Genomic DNA, 9,682 nt, shown 5'->3' on the forward strand with positions numbered 1-9,682 from the left:
ATGGCCATGCTCCATGATGATAAATGGGAAGAAATGGTCCTCTAAAAACTAATAAACAGCACTTCTAGTCCCCTGAGCACATGGTTTTTGGAGACCTTGCCAAAGTGCTACGCTTTTGTGAATTTTGCTTCCTTTAATGTCATGTTAATAAATCTAGCTCAAGATGTATTTAATTTTCTTCTTCGTAACTAATGCAGTGCTGTGTTGTGGCTCTGGTGTGAGAACAATGTTGATAGCGCACTGATGTTTTTAGTTGTTGCTAGGTAATGTGTATACGAAGTCAAGGACTTTTCAGTTTCTCAAGCCTTGCCAGCAAGAGGGACGGAGGGGCAGAAAACATTGGGAGGGGACACAGCCAGGACAGCTGGCCCAAACTAGCCAAAGGGAGGTTCCATATCATGGGACGTCCTGCTTGGTACGTGAACTTGGGGGCGCATCGTGGTTTAACCCTGGCCGGCAACCAAGCACCAAAGCACCACGCAGCCGCTTGCTCACTCCCCCTCAGCCAGAGGGATGGGGAGGAGAATTGGAAAGGAATGTAAAACTCAAAGGTTGAGGCAAGAACAGTTTGATAGGTAAAGCAAAAGCCGCGCACACACGCAAGCAAAACAAAGCAAAGCAAAGCCAGGCAAAGCAAAGCAAAGCAAAGTAGGAATTCATTCACTGCTTCCCATGGGCAGGCAGGTGTTTGGCCATCCCCAGGAAAGCAGGGCTCCATCACGCCTAACGGTTACTCGGGAAGACAAACGCCATAATGCCAAATGTCCCCCCCTTCCTTCTTCCCCCAGTTTTTATATACTCAGCATGACGTCACACGTTATGGAATACCCCTTTGGCTAGTCTGGGCCAGCTGTCCTGGCTGTGTCCCCTCGCAGTTGCCCGTGCCCCTGCAGCCCTCTAGCTGGCTGGCAAGTTGGAAGCTTTACTGATATCAGCCAGCAGTAGGTCGTTCCACTGTGGCGTCTCTCCAGTGTGTTCCCTTAGGGAGTGACTCTTTGGGACAAAGATGACCTCAGCTGTCTGATTCCCTTTCAAAAACTAGTCCTGAGACCTCTCTTAGGACAAACGACATGTGCCTGTGACAGGACTGGAGGAAAATGAACCTAGCTCCAGATGTATTTGTGGCAAGTAATATAAACCAGTAGCGATTTATTAAAGGAATACTTTGGTCTTTGAAGGAAATGTCCTGAATTATTTCAGTCTAATCCTTCATTTACAACTTAATTCCCTAAATAGGGAATTCATTAATTCCTAGTGCTTGTGAGGTACAGAAATGGACAAATAATTCTCTCTGTGTTGCTGTCCTTCCAAATTGCCATAGGTCCCACAGCCTGGAATGTCTTCTCAGGCACCCTTGGTTTTCAGGAAAAATATTTAAGCGGTATCTGTAACAGAATTCTGTCAGGACTCCATGAAGATAATGGTGTTTCTTGGAACCTGCCTCTAAGGAGCAAAACTTTGTACTTTACTGTCCAATTATCTTAAGAAAGTATCAAAGTTGGAATAAGGCCAGCTTGTGTATGAGGTACTGCTGAACACTGAGAACGAATGCCTCTGTTCAGTGTAAAGAGAAGGATCTGAAAATACTTGGAAGGAATAAGAGAAGGGGAGAATTTTGTGGAGCCCCCTTTGCCCATGTTTTGGGGAGGCTCCCTGCAAGTCCGGGATGGCGTAGAGGGGCAGGGCTGTCTTATCTGTCCTTTGCAGTGTTGAGAGCTCTCTCCCTGTCGTGGCAGACCACAGGAATGTGCCACTGTGTGGTAGCGCTGTCATCCAAGGATCTGGAAATACTTGGAAGGAATAAGAGAAGAATGATTTAATTTCATCTAGAACTCCAGATGCTCTTGTGTGTACTTCTTGCTGTCTGTTGGATGATGACAGGGTACAGCTACAGTGGCTGTTGCAGAGGTCCCCTTGTCCGTGGTATTGTGTTCCTTCCAGCTGCTTGTGGGACCACGACATGGTAGAGAGGTGGTGGTTGCTGCAAAGCTCCGTTGCCCAATCCTGCAGGCACCTTTGAGCTGCCTGTGGGAACCGGATGAGGTGTAGATCGGGTAGGTGGTGAGGCGCCCTCTTTGCCCATGGCTGTGGCCACCTTCTTGTTGCCTGTTGGATGACAACGGGGTACAAATGCCATGTGTGTTTTGGTGATCCCGTTGTCTGTGTCTGCAGTCACATTCGAGCTGCCTGTGGGAGCTGTATGGAGTAGAGGAACACTGGGTTTTGCAGCTCTCCCTCTGTCCACGGCTGCGGGCACCTTCAAGCTGCCTGTGGGAGCTGTACGTGGTGAGGATAGAGTGGGTGCTGGAGCTCTGCCTTTGCCCATGGCCGCGGGCACCTTCTGCCTGTCTGTAGGATGAGGGGGTACAGATACAGCAGGTTTTGTGGTGCTCCCATTGTCCGTGTGTGCGGGCACCTTTGATCTGCCCGTGGGAGCTGGGTGGCATAAGGGCAGGGTGGGTGCTGTAGCCCTCCTTTTGCCCATGGCTGTGGGCACCTTCTTGTTGTCTGTGGGTTGAAGACAGGGAACAGGTACAGTGCATGTTGTCGAGGTCGCCTTGTCCACGACTTCGTGTTGCTTATGATTTCCTGTGGGGCCCCGGGATGGTAGAGAGGTGGTCGTTGCTGCAGAGGTCCCTTTGTCCCTGGCTGCGGACACCTTTGAGCTGCCCATGGGAGCAGGGTGGGTTGTGGATTGTGCAGGTGGTGCGGCTCTCTCTTTGTCCATGGCTGTGGGCACCTTCTTGCTGTCTGTAGGATGAGGGGGTACAGATACAGCAGGTTTTGTGGTGCTCCCATTGTCCGTGTGTGCGGGCACCTTTGATCTGCCCGTGGGAGCTGGGTGGCATAAGGGCAGGGTGGGTGCTGTAGCCCTCCTTTTGCCCATGGCTGTGGGCACCTTCTTGTTGACTGTGGGATGAAGACAGAATAGAGATAGCGTGTGTGTTGCAGGGATCCACTTGTCCACGGCTGCGTGTTGCTTCTGTTTTCCTGTGGGACCCCGGCATGGTAGAGAGGTGGCGGTTGCTGCAGAGGTCCCTTTGTCCCTGGCTGCGGGCACCTTTGAGCTGCCCGTGGGAGCAGGGTGGGTTGTGGATCGTGCAGGTGGTGCGGCTCTCTCTTTGCCCATGGCCGCGGGCACCTTCTGCCTGTCTGTAGCATGACGGGGTACAGATACAGCAGGTTTTGTGGTTCTCCCGTTGTCCGTGTGTGTGGGCACCTTTGAGCTGCCCATGGGAGCTGGGTGGCATAAGGGCAGGGTGGGTGCTGTAGCCCTCCTTTTGCCCATGGCTGTGGACACCTTCTTCTTGACTGTGTGGGTTGAAGACAGAATACAGATAGCATGTGTGTTTCCGGGTTCCACTTGTCCACAGCTGTGTCTTGTTTCTGATTTCCTGTGGGCCCCCGACATGGTAGAGAGGTCGTGGTTCTTGCAGAGGTCCCTTTGTCCCAGGCTGCGGGCAATAGTGTACAATGCTATAATGAACAAAGAAGAGAAAGTAACGTGGAAATTGCACCTTTCCTTATGGTAAATGACATTATTATTTGCATCCTTCTGAGTCATCTCCCATATGCTTCCCAAATTGTTGTGTGTGCTGTAGTCTGAGAACGTCTTCAGAGCACTTCCATAAAGGACATGCTCGTGACCGCAGTTCTTTTAGATTCTGTGCCTGACTCTTCCTCTGAGTTCCTCAGCACGGAAGCTCTCAAGGTTATACCCAACCTTCATCCCACCAGTCCAGAAGAGCAGAACCCCAAATTATGGTAACTTCTCTGGGTGTGATGGGAAAAGGCAGTCCCATGCTTGCCCTGCAGCCTGTCTCCAGACATTTTTTGACATACATCTTTGACTGCAGCACCATGAGCACTTGGAAATTCTTTTGCTTGCCTTGCCTGCTCCTAACAAGCCACTTCAAAGAATTCAGCCTCTTTCGTCTGCCCATGTGCTAACCCACTGGATGGCCACCTGCTTGCACTTGCACAGAAGACTGAGAGGGCAATGAAAGTAGTCCCAGCTACAGGTGAAATGGCACATGTAATGGATTCTTCTATTTGGAGAAGATCATAAAACAATAATATTTTGGGCTATCAACAAAAATACAGTTATGTGATACAATAGGAAGTTTCAAGCTCCCTTCTTCCCTCCAAACAGTGAGCTACCACCTCTAGACATGGAGCATGGAACGTCTTGATCAGAGTCTGCATTGCATCACATGGACCTGGTCTAAAATAGCTCTAGCAGAACCCCAGCCTCAGAGAAGAAAGCAGAAGAGAAGTTCGGTGACTATAAGCAGACTGAGCTTACAAACACAGTCTCTCTCTTCAGTGAAGTGACCAATTAAGACCATGGCTTTGATTTTTGTCCTGGGGCCTATTAAAACTGTCATTGTTTTACAAGTTTGAGGTTTATTAAGTAAGGGATCGGTTCAGGAATGGTCCATGTATTTTACCTGGTCAAAGGAATACATGGCACAAGGTTATGTCTCTCAGTGTGTGAGCCCATGCCCACTGAAGCCCATGGACTCAGATTGCCTTCCTCACGAGGCCATTCTTCAGCACCCTTCAGACAGTTAAAAATACAGTCTGTCCACTTCATGCCACTGTTCAGGAAAGGACATTTGTCCCAGGTAGTACATTCTGCTCACATGGTTGTCTTTCTGAGGGAGGAAGTATCCATAATGAAAGTGTTTTTCATCTCAGTCAGGGACCCGCAGGGGTCCCACGCCAGAGCACTCTGTTCCTAAAGGACTGCATCCCAGGGAAAGACCCACACCGGAACCAGGGAAGAGCATGAGAAGACCTCCCCCTGAGGAAGGGGAAGAAGAAGAATCAATGGAACATCCATCAACTGACTGTAACTGCCGTCCCCCAGCGGGGAGGGGAGACAAGGAAATTGGGAGTAAAGCGAAGCCTGATGGAAGCGAAAGCTGAGGGTAAGGTGTTTTGAAGATTTGGTTTTGCTTCTCATTCTCCTGCTCTGATTTGCCTGCTAATGGACTGAAACCATTTCCCCAAGTTCAGTCTGTTTCACCCGTGACGAGAAGTGCCGAGCGATCTCCCCATCCTCAACTATGACTCGCCAACTTTTCATTGTATTTTCTCTCCCCTGTCTGGCAGAGGAAGGGGAGACATAAGAGCAGTTTTGGTCCAACCCAAGTCAACCCGCAACACCAAAACGGTCACAGCAGCACAGGTAAGAGATGGGGCCAGAGGAGGGGCAGGTAGGGCCTGGGACACACAAGAGAGAAGATGTCACAGCACTTTCCAAACTAGAAGCTACAACAAGGTCTTTTACCACCACATACCAACATACTCTTCATGCCAGTCCCTCTGCTACATCCTCCTGGTCTCTCCTCACCCAGGGCATGCTTGCTCACTCACTCGCTCACTCGCTCTCTTCTCTCTGCTTCTTCCTCCTCTCTCTTCATTGGCTGCCCAACCTCTTAACAGAACCAGCCATACCTGCACCTTGTCTACATCAGACAACCCACCCACCCCCCAGCCAGCCCACAGCTGTATATTATCAATGCTAATTAACCCAGCTTCATCCTCTACAGGGAGACAGGGAGCCCCCACAGCTCTCACTCTTGGCGGTGTCCAAAGAATGTGACAGTTTAGACACTTCTTTCTCCTTCTCCCTTTGTATTCTGTAACGACAGTCGCTTGGCGCTAACCCTCAACAACCTAAACCCTAAAAACCCTTAAAACCTAAACACCCTTAAACCTAAATTATAAAAATTCTTAACACTCTTAAAACTAAAATCCTTAAATCCAATACAACCTAAATCCTAAAAACCATAAAGGCCTAAAGCATAAACACCCTTAAGCCTAAAAATCCAATAAACTAAACCCTAAAACCCCAAACCCCTAAAAAACCTAAAACATAAAAACCTTAAACTATCTAAAACCTTAAACTATCTAAACACCAATAACCCTTAACACCTTAAAACCCTTAACACCGCTAAACCTAAAACCCCTAAAAGCTAAACAACCTAAAACCTAAAAGCCCTAAACCCTAAAAACCCTTAGACCTAAACCCACTAAACCCTAAACAATTTAAAAACCCTTAACACCCTTAAACCTAAACCCCCTAAATCTGAAACAATCTAAACCCCAAAGCCCTAAACAACATAAACCCTAAAAAAACCACAACAGCTTTAAACCTAACCCCCTAAACCCTAAATTCCTTAAGCCTAAAAACCCTAACCCCCGATACACCCTTAACCCTAAAAACTCTAAGCACCCTTAACCCTAAAAAACCTTACCCCTAAAAACTCTAAACCCCTAAAAACCACAAACCCTAAAACCCCTAAATTTTTAAGACCCTTAAAACTAGAAACTCTAAAAAACCTAAACCCTAAAAAGCGTAAAAACCCTCAACCCTAAAAACCCTAAACATCCTTAAACCTAAAAATCCTAAAACCTAAACAACCTAAACACTAAAAACACTGAACAACCGAAACCCTAAAAACATTAAACAATAAACAACCTAAACCCTAAAACCCTAAACAACTTAAACCCTAATACCCCTAAACCTCCTTTAACCCTAAAAAAAACCCAAACCTAAACCCTAAAAACCCTTAACACCCTTAAACCTAAACTCTAAATCCTAAACAACTTAAACCTTAAAACCCCTAAACAACCTAAACCCTAAAAAAACTTAACATCGTTAAACCTAAAACCCCTAAATCTTAAACAACGTAAACCCTAAAACACCTAAACCCTAAACACCCTTAAGCCTAAAAACCCTAAAACCTAAACAAAGTAAACACTACAATCCCTAAAACGCCAGAACCCTAAACCCCCTAAATCATAACCCTAAACAACCTAAACTCTGAAAACACTTAACATCCTAAAACCCTAAACAAGCTAAACCCTAAAAACCCTTAAAACCCTTAAACCTAGAAATCTAAAACTTTAAACAAACTAAACCCTAAAAAACCTAAACCCCTAAACATTAAACACCCTTAAACCTAAAACCCCTAAACCCTGAACACCCCCTTAAACCTAACAACCCTAAACCCACTTAAACCTAAAAACCCTAAATAACCTAAACCCTAAAACGCCTAAACATCCGTAACCCTAAAACCCCTAAACATCCCTAAAACCCTAACCCCCCCAAAAAAAACCTATAGCCATAAACCCCCTAAATTTTAGAGACCCTTAACCCTAAAAACCCTAAACACAGTTAAACTTTAAAACCCTAAAACCTAAACAACTTAAACCCTAAAACGCCTAAACCTCCTTAAGCCTAAAACCCCTAAAAACCGTAAACCCTAAAACCCCTAAATACCCTTAAGCCCCAAAACCCTAAACCATAAAACTCCTAAACAACATAAATGCTAAAAAGACTTAACACCCTAAACCCCTTAAAAACTCTAAACAGCCTAAACCCTAAAAACACTTAACACCCTTAAACCTAAAACCCCTAAACCCTAAACAACCTAAATCCTAACCCCTTATCACACTTAAAACTAAAAACCCTAACTCCTAAATAACCTAAACCCTAAAAACCCTAAACATCCTTAAGCCTAAATACCCTAAACCCTAAAAATCCTAAACCCTAAAAACACTAAAACCCCAAAATCCTAAAACCAAAGGCACCCAGCCAAACCCTGCAAAGGCCAAAAAGATGAAAAAAAGGCACACTACACAAAAAAAAAAAAAAAAAAAAAAAAAAAAAAAAAAAAAAACCACACACTGAACACGTAATAAGATCACACTACCATAACCCCAGGAACTCAGAGCCAACAAACCCAGATTCTGTCCATAACAATAACATGCTTTAACGCTTTACTCGCTTAACCTCTGGCATACCATAACCTTGTCGCCCCCAAACTCCAGCACATTGTAGCCCTAAGGCAACACAAAATGGAACAAAAGTCTCTGGAGATCTCTGTCAGGGCCTTCAGGTGGACCCTGACCTCAGGCATCACAACCTTGAAGTGGGAGCCAGGTGCAGGCACCAGGACATCACCGGCATCCATCTTCACACCCTGAAACAGTGCCTGGGATAAACGCTCCTGGGGACAGAGGCTGAGGAACCTGGAGGCTTTGAACCGGCCAGCCACCATCACAGGGCTTCAGCTCATCATTTCTGTGTCAGAGCCACCAGGCAGGTGGCCCCATCCTCCCTGAAAGACCCCTCAGGGCACCTGTACCCAGCTCCAGGGGGCTGGATACACAGACTCGGATCCATGGGGAGGAGGGGTGCTTTAATCCTGGGAGCAGGATTTCTAACAGTGCCCCTGAGGAGGAAAGCCTCCTCAGGCCCGGAAGCCTGAGAGACATCCCTGCGCTGCTCCACATGTCATCAAAAGCAGGGGCTGAGGAAGGCTGCTTTGGGGCCCGTCGGGGGAACCAGCTCCCCTGGGCTGCTCTGCAGCCACCGGCTGCCGTTGCTGTCACACAGGTCTCAGTGCTGCTCTGCAGTCGGCCATCACCTCCCCTGTGGGACACTCTCCAGCGCAGCACACTGTCTGCACTGGCTCTCCCTGGGGACAAAGATCACAAGTGAGGGATGGGCTTGGCTTTGCCCCCAGTCCCAGGCTGCCACCAGAGAGACCTGCCACCCCCGCCCCAGCTGTGCGATGTGGGCACCACATACAGCTGCAGATGTGGGTCAGGGCAGCTGTGGGCAGGGGGCAAGCCCCGTGGCGGTGCCCCCAGCACTGGCAGCAGGCAGAGCTGGGGAGAGCGAGGGGCAGCCCAGGGCAGCCAGCAGCTGGCAGCGGGGCCCGGCAGGGTGCAGCACCCTCAGCAATGCCCGGCTCCGTGTGCCTCGGCCCCAGGGCTGCAGCGCAGGGCTGGCCCCAGCTGGGGCTGGGCTGGGAACAGGCAGGCAGGGCCCCTGGCAGCCCCGGCACGCACCTGCTCCCTGCATGGGGCAGCCTGCTCCTTTGCAATCGACCCCGTGGCATCCAGAGAAGAGCCCTGCCCTGGGCCTGAGCCATCTCTGCAGGGATGAGGCCTTCCTCGGCGTCCGTCCCTCAAATCCCTCCCTCCAGGCCCCACAGTCCGTCCCTAAAACACTTCCCCTCGCCCCCAGTCCCTGCGAGTGGGGAATCTGCCTCCCCAGCTGTGAGCCCAGGCGGCGCAAGCCCCCCCAGGGCTCACGCTGCCATCCATGTGGTTCCTGGAAGAAACACCATCCCACCACGCCCGCAGGCAAACTCCTATCCCTATGACACAATGGGGGCAGCAGGCACGGGGGCAGGGGTGTGTGTGTGTGTGTGTCACTCTCGGGGCTATTCTAGTGAGCAGCACTCAGAGAGGCCAAAAACTGGAGTGCAGGGTTGATGCCGGCATTACAGCCGGCTGCAAGCGAAAGGCACTCAATGGGCATGGGCGCTGCTGGGAGGGAAAGCGCCACGTCAGGGACGGTCGGGAATCTCGGCTGGCTGGGAGGGAGCTCCATCGAAGCACTCAGAGTCGAGGCTTGAGATCCTTGCAGCCACGGAGGTTTTTGCACGGAGAGCTGCGCTAAGCAAGGCTGGTTTATCACTTTGGCTGCAACACGAGGGTGCTGCACCCCTGCATGTGTGCTTCCCCTGAGCCGACAGAGAACTTTCTCTCCTGGGCTTTGTTCCCTCTGGGACAGCGGCTGTGAGCGAGGCAGGGCTGTCAGATATGCTACAGCAGGGGTCGAGGGGCTCAGAACAGATAACCCCCCCGGCCTGCG

Source organism: Falco naumanni (assembly GCF_017639655.2).
Source record: "Falco naumanni isolate bFalNau1 chromosome 22 unlocalized genomic scaffold, bFalNau1.pat SUPER_22_unloc_1, whole genome shotgun sequence".
In the NCBI taxonomy this organism is placed as follows: Eukaryota; Metazoa; Chordata; class Aves; order Falconiformes; family Falconidae; genus Falco; species Falco naumanni.